This window comes from Gossypium hirsutum, chromosome A04, assembly GCF_007990345.1.
Source record: "Gossypium hirsutum isolate 1008001.06 chromosome A04, Gossypium_hirsutum_v2.1, whole genome shotgun sequence".
Lineage (NCBI taxonomy): Eukaryota > Viridiplantae > Streptophyta > Magnoliopsida > Malvales > Malvaceae > Gossypium > Gossypium hirsutum.
Genome location: NC_053427.1, coordinates 6,458,071 through 6,466,318, shown reverse-complemented (window position 1 = coordinate 6,466,318; position 8,248 = coordinate 6,458,071).

The window sequence follows — 8,248 nt, the reverse complement described above, 5'->3', positions numbered from 1 at the left end:
TTTCATCTTTTCTACATTGCACAATAACTTGTCCTTATTGTAAATCTTGTTATTGTTAGCACTAATTATGGGTGTTTATGCCTTCATTTTTCTTTTCTAGTCAATCACTTTAAGACTCCAACGTGAATAATGTCTCAATAACGTGTGACAGGGTGAAATTTGTTAGCCTACTAAACCTTCAATTAATTTAATTTACCCACAAATTTCTTCAAAAAGTGTAGTTGTCGCAAATGAAGAATGGGTCTTGAATTGTTCAATAATATGAATCAGAAAATACCTTCCAATTGCAATTGTTGTGTCCAGTTACTTTTTGACAATAAGCACTAATTAAGGCCTGTTTTGCTTTTGTTCTAAATTCCACTTGAGCCTTACAATGTAATTTTTCAATTTTCCAAACTAGACTTACTTTTTGTGTTAATAATTTAATTCCCTGCAACTCTTTTCTTCAATTTCATACGAAGCAAGAAAAGCAATTGTCTGTAATCAATAATGTAAGCTGAATGTTATTAAAGTATTGTTAAAAAAAAAAACCTATAAGAAGCTGAGATCTATACCTCCAGACATCATAATTATCATAAAAAATAAGATTGTGTTTTGCTATTTTGGATTTGACATGTCATTATCTACTATTACAAAAATGTTAGCCTATATTAAAAGTGATCTAATTTAGTTAATATTTATTAGGCTTTAGTATGATTCAAATATGTATACATACTTTAATAACTAATTTCTAATTAATGATGGGCTGATTAGAAATTAAATTAATGTGCAAAAGTTATATATTAAGGTTATAGTGTCGAATGTGAATAATCTCTCAATAACGTGTCATAGGTTGAAACTAAAACTTCAACTAATTTAATTTACCCACAATTTTGTTCTTCAGTTTCATATGAAGCCAAAAGAGTAGTTGTAGCAAATGAAGTATGGGTCTTGAATTCTTCAATAATGTGAATCAGAAAATACCTTGCAATTCATGTCTCCAATTACTTTTTGACTATAAGCACTAATTAAAGAGTAGGAAAAGTAATTGTGTTATAATAAGTGTGTTATACTCATAAGATATCATTAATTTTTTTGAGAATGAATCTATTCTCCCAAATATGTTTCTATTTTATCTCACCATAACTATTACATATTTCTTTATAAAAAATCAATTACTCTCAAATAGTAATCAAATAATTTATCACAAACACAAATGACTTATGGTCACATTTTAATTTTCATCTATTGAAATAAAATAATATAATATATTGAAAAAAAACCTATCCAAACTCCTACTTATAATATAATATTTATTGTTTAGTTATTCACTTTACCGATCTAATGTGAAAAATGTCTCAATAACGTGTGATAGGGTGAAATTTGTTAGGCCTACTAAACCTTCAATTAATTTATTTTACCTATCCATGTCTTTTTTTTTGAAAGATGATGACAATAAAATTATTTTATTCATATTTAATTAACTTATCATCTTTTAATTTTTCAACTTTCAAATTTCATCCTTTTCTTTAATTAATTTTCTATGGATGAATCATTATGCTTACCTACTAACTCCAATTAATGGTCTGATTATCATATAAGGACCTCAAATTTTGAACTCCATAGCTATTTGATCTCTTTAGCTACTAGAACTCAATTTTTACATTTTATACAATTTGGCCCTTTCCTCCTAATTAAACATGTAATCAGTATAATTTTCGTAACGAAATTTTCATACGTCTTTCCTATCATAATGCAGACCATGCAATAATAACAAAATAATTTTCCTTTTGGGCTCGAATTTGTGGTCCTGAAATCACTATTCCGATTTCACTGAAAATAGGCTGTTACATAATTAAACTCGAATATAAAAACTCATTAATCACACAATTCAAATAGAAATCGACACAATATTGACATGAGTACATTCTATTCATTTTAGTCCGTATAAGCCCTAATATTCGAAATGCTCATAACTTTCGATTTGCTTTCATATTTCTCCACTAGAGACCTCGAACTTTCAGTTCATGACAAAATTTTCCTACAACTTTCAATTTATTTAATTCGGTCCCTAATATTCCACATTAATGTTTTCAAAGCCTTTAATATTAAATCAAGCTTATTCTTATAACACCCATTACCTTACTAACTTTATAACATAATTTTCATCTAAAGTTCTTATCTTCAATATTCTCTCTCTAACTTAGTATTCAATATAATTTCTCAACTAAACATCATCAATTACTTCATCTAATAATTGAGCTATGCTTATCAACTATCAAAGCCTAGAATTTCAACTAAAATTCAAACTAAAACTCACCTTCCTTGAGCAATCTAGTGGACGTAAATGAAGAAAAGAACCATGGAACTTTTCTTTATTTACCGTGAGGGAGAGGAGGAAAATAAGCCTTATCTCTCTTTCCTTCCACTATACTTATCTATTATTAATTAAAATTAACTAGTTAAATTAATAAATAAAAGAAACCAATGCTCATAAAGTCACTATACATAAGCTAATGGAACTTAATGACATAGATCATGGTCGGCCACAAAGTTTATTTTAACCATGGAATATTTGCTTTTAAGGACATGATAATTTGTTAATCAATGACATGTATAAAGCTTCAATCAAATTTCTTCATCCTACTCACCTTATAATTTAGTCATCGTACTAATTATAAAAAAAAACCTAATTGATTTAATTACTGTTTGGTTTTATTATTAATCCCACATAGACTTGTTATTTTTTTTTATTTGAAATTTTGAACAGATCAATTTAAAGAATTCAACCTTAAACTAAAATTTCTGACATCGACGAAAATTAAGTTGTTACAGTAAAAATTATTGAAAATTTGAAATTTTGTCATTTTTTAAATATCAGTCCAATAATTTTTATATATATTAACTTTTATCAATAGAACTTTGTTTGGATAGGAAATTTTAAAATTTTCAAGATTTTAGAATACAATCATTTTAAAATGTTAGTATTTATAATTATTTTATTTAAATATTTAATTTTTAAAATAATTAAATGGTTGAAACATCATAATTTAGAAAAATTATGAAAAACAGAATAATGATATTAAAATTAAATAATACAATGCAATTTGTTAAATTTGTAAAAAAAAATATATAAATATTTTTAATACTATATTATACATTAGAAATAAGGGAGAATCCATAAATTGGCACTTAAACTCTACATTTTTTCATCTTGGTATTTAAATTTTTTTGTCAGAAGTAGTACTTAAACTACTTTTTTCCCCAAATCAGTATCTCTGTTAGTCAAACTGTTAGTCAAATTGCTAAATCTATTTTTAGGAAATGCTTAACCCATAAATTGGTACCTAAACTATGCATTTTTTCCCTATTTTGGTAACTAAACATTTTTTGTTACAAGTGATACCTACTATTTTCTATTACCCATTTTACACAAAAATATTATATCCGTTAAAAAAAACCAGCCAATAATAATTTGTCACATCATATAAATTTTAAAAAATATTTTTTAATTCTTTTATCTTATAGTTTTCTTTTACCATCATCTCTCTCTCTCTTATTTTCCCTTTTTTTTTCCTTTCTTTTCCTTTTATAATGTATGACAATACCAGCGATGCTCAAAATTCGCCTTTTAAGGTTGAGATGCTAGCGTTTTCACAAATAAATCGAGATAGGGGTTGAACCAATTGACTTGCAAATCGATACCGATTGATTGAATCAAGCTAAAAAGACAATTGAACCAGTTATCTCTATTTTTAATTTTTTCTGATTTTTTATAATATTTGATAGAATTGGAAGAACTGATCAAACTGAGAATTAGTGACCTAACCAGTTTGACCATCAGTTCGATTCTAAAGAAAGAAATATTAATAAAAACAATATGTATAAAAGAAAATAATGTTTTTTGTCTATTTTGCTACAGAATGTATCACATGTAACAAAAAAATATTTTGGTACCAAAATGGAAAAAAAATACATAGTTTAGGTAGTAATTTATGGATTAAGTTTTTTTTTTAAATAGATTTGCTGGTTTAACTAACAAAGATACCAACTTGCGAAAAATAAGTAGTTTAGGTACCTTATATAGCAAAAAAAAATGTTTAGGTATCAAGATAAGAAAAAGGGTATAGTTTAGATACCAATTTATAAGTTAAGCATAGAAATAAAGAAAATTTTCAATATTTTATGGAAACTATTGTTATAATTTTGATAAATTTTGTCCAATCAATATATTTTTCCTTTTTATTAGCAAGGAGTCTTTCTGTTTTGATAAAATTACTTTCGATAGAAAAGAAATATACAAACCAAATATAAGATAAACGTATTACAAGAAAGTCATCACAACTCTCTTCCTAATATATAGAAATTAGAAATCATCAAAATGACAAACATGTCTTAATTTGTAAGTTTTTTATTAAGATTTTCTCACATGCAGGAAAAACCACCTTCAGTTGCAGTTCTAATCACACCTGAAAAATTATAATATACAACTTTGTTATTCAGTTAATGATATATTTCTCAACTTTTGTTAAGGAGTGAAGAAAGTAAATTTATTACCTTGTTGAAAGAGCTTTGATTCTCCTCACTAACCTTGCTTTCAGCAGAACAAATGTAACATAAACCCAATCCTTTGCATTATCCAAGTATCGATAATATGAATGCCTCCATGAACGCTTGAAGAACACAACACTGCAAAACCCCCAGAATCTGACAGCAAACCCAAGTCCCATGCCAGTGTAAAACGATTTCATGAACTCATCACAATCTTCTTCACCTCCTACTGCAGGTTTACCGGGAGGTGGATCCACCATTGAGCAATTCGGTGAAATCGGAGGGCCACAAAGTCCTCTATTATGGGAAAATGACGAAGGATCAAAGCTCTGTAGTTGAGTGCTAGTTGGAATCATTCCAGACAAGTCATTGTAAGACAAGTCCTATTAGTCATATAGTTTTAAATTAATTTCTTGTTAGTCAGTTAGTAGTTATTTTTCTGTTACTTTCTGTTACTTTCTTTCCTTGCTTGTATATAACAATACGTTAGCATCCAATAAACTTGAGAAGTTTTCTTTTATTATTCTACATGGTATCAGACGTTATTTTTTGCTTTCTCCATAATCTGCATTCTTGATTCCCTTTTCTTCCAATGGCATTTCATGATACTATGCTGCCTTCTAGTCCATACTATCTTCATCCAAATGAAAAACCAGCTTTGGTTCTTGTTTCTCCCGTCCTATCAAGCTCGAATTATCATTCTTGGTCTCGAGCTATGACAATAGCACTTTTATCCAAGAACAAGCTCCAGTTTATTAATGGCACCATCACAGTTCCGCTTCGAACAGACCCTCTTTACTCAGCTTGGGAACGATGTAATACTATGGTGCTTTCTTGGTTGCACCATTCCATCTCACCTTCGATCATGAACAGTGTTCTTTGGCTTGATTTTGCTTCTGATGTTTGGCGCGATCTCCGGGAACGTTTTTCTCAGGGAGATATTTTCCGCATTTCTGATCTTCAAGAAGAAATCAATTCATTCAAACAAGAAGATTGCTCAGTCACTGATTATTTTACCGAGTTAAAGATCCTCTGGGATGAATTGATGAATTTTAGACCAATTCCAGTTTGTTCTTGTCCCACATCTTGCTCTTGTGGTGTTTTTGCTACTCTTCAAAAGTATCATGATAATGATTATGTGATTCGATTCCTTAAAGGTCTCCATGATCGTTTTGCTGCTGTTCGTTCTCAAATCATGCTCATTGATCCGTTGCCTACGATCAACAAAGCGTTTTCTTTGGTTATTCAACAAGAACGTCACCTACTTGCTGCTGGCTCTTCCCAACTGTTTGTCAGTAACACATTGCGCCAACATCCTTCTTCAAGGAAATCTCAGCCGAAATCGGCTTCTGACTCACGGCAGTGCACCTTTTGTGGCAAATCCAGGCATACTGTTGATACATGCTATGAGAAGCATGGTTATCCACCTGGTTACAAGTCTCGTGGTCGGACTTCTCGTGCACACGCAGTACTTACTGATGGTGAGGCACCATCTTTGGACGCTTCACAGTCTGTTGCTATTTTGCCACCTGATTCTCCTGTTACTTTGACACAAGATCAGTTACAGTAGCTCCTTACATTGCTTCCATCTTCTACCTCCCCTACTCATGTTACCAATACCGCCTCTTCTTTACCTTTACAGCCTTCTGTATCTTCAGGTAACCTCTTTTCTTTTCAACCCCACCATTGGATCATTGATACTGGTGCAACTGATCACATTACACACTCTTTATCTTTTTTTGCCTCTTTTCATTCCATTAAACCAGTATATATTAATCTTCCAAATGGTACCAAAGTTTGTGCTCGAATTTCTGGTACAGTCATTTTTAGTAATAGCCTATACATTACTAATGTTCTTTATGTTCCCCAATTTACTTTCAATCTTTTATCTGTAACCAAACTCACTGCTACACTACCTTGCTCTTTTACTTTTCACTAAACTTATTGCTTTTTACAGGCCCTTCCATCTTTGACGATGATTGGTACAGCTAAAGTTCTACATGGTCTCTATATTTTGGACTCACCAGCTCAAACTCTCTCTATTACCACACCAATTGCCTTATCAGCTACCAACACGTCATGTTCCCTTTGGCATCCTCGTCTCGGTCATCTTTCTGACTCCAGATTGAAGCTACTTTCTCCTTACATACCTTCCTTGTCCATATCACCTAATTCACCTTGTAAAGCTTGTCATTTGGCAAAACAAAAGAAAATATCCTTTCCTGTAAGCACTTCTGTATCCAATGAAAAATTTGCCCTTGTTCATATGGATATTTGGGGCCCAACCGATATTGTTTCTATTACTGGTCATCGTTACTTTCTTACTATTGTTGATGATTTCAGTCGCTTTACTTGGATTATCTTATTAAGAACAAAATCTGAAGTTCGTACCCATATTCAGAATTTTTTTACCCTTGTTGAAACTCAATTTTCATCCAAAATTAAAGTCATTCGAACTGATAATGGCAGTGAGTTTGCCATTCCAGCTTTTTATGCTTCCAAAGGCGTTATTCATCAAACCTCTTGTGTTGAAACCCCGCAACAAAACGGTCTTGTTGAACGTAAGCACCAACATATTCTCAATGTCTCACGAGCTCTATTATTTCATGCTGGTTTACCTAAGCATTTTTGGGACATGCTGTTCTTCATTCAGTTTTTCTTATCAACCGCACCCCAACACCTCTTTTAGCTAACCTCACTCCTTTTGACCATTTATACCAAACTAAACCATCTTTTCAGCACCTACGGGTTTTTGGCTGTCTTTGTTTTGCAATCACCCTTACTGCTCATCGCCACAAATTTGATCCTCGAGCTCGTGAGTGTGTTTTTCTTGGATTCCCACCACATGTCAAAGGTTACATTCTTTTTGATCTGTCAACTCATGTCATTTTTGTCTCAAGAAACGTTCATTTTCATGAGTATGTTTTTCCTTTTTCCTCTCAACCATCTTCTTCCTCCTCCATCCCACAATTAACCTTTGACCCCTCCATTACTTATGATTTGCCACTTCAACCACAGGTTTCACCTCCCGTACCCTCGCAACCCTCTAGGCCACCTCGCCTTAGGAAACCACCATCATATTTAGACCAATATCACTGTTTTTTAAGCAATGTTGCTACCAATCATTGTCAATACTCTACACCCTTTACCCTTGCTCTTAATGCCTCTTCTATACCAACTACATATTTACAAGCTAGTAAAATTCCTCATTGGCAAAAAGCAATGCAAGCTGAAATTTCTGCTCTTGAACAAAATAACACTTGGATCATTACGGATTTACCTCCAGGCAAGACTGCCATTGGCTGTAAATGGGTCTATCGAGTGAAATATCGAGCTGATGGTTCTATTGAGCGTTACAAGGCTCGCTTGGTTGCCAAGGGATTTACACAAACCGAGGGAGTTGATTATTTTGATACTTTTTCCCCTGTCGCCAAGCTTACTACTGTTCGTTTACTGCTTGCTATTGCTGCTTCCAAGAACTGGTTTTTGCACCAGCTTGATGTCAATAATGCGTTTTTGCATGGAGATTTGATTGAAGAAGTTTATATGGTTTTGCCCCCTGGTTTTGCTTCCTCTACTCCACATAAGGTCTGTAAATTGCAAAAGTCGTTATATGGCCTAAAGCAAGCAAGTCGCCAATGGTTTGCTAAACTCACAACAGCTCTCACTTCTATTGGTTATGTTCAATCTACTTCAGATTTCTCATTGTTTGTTAAAA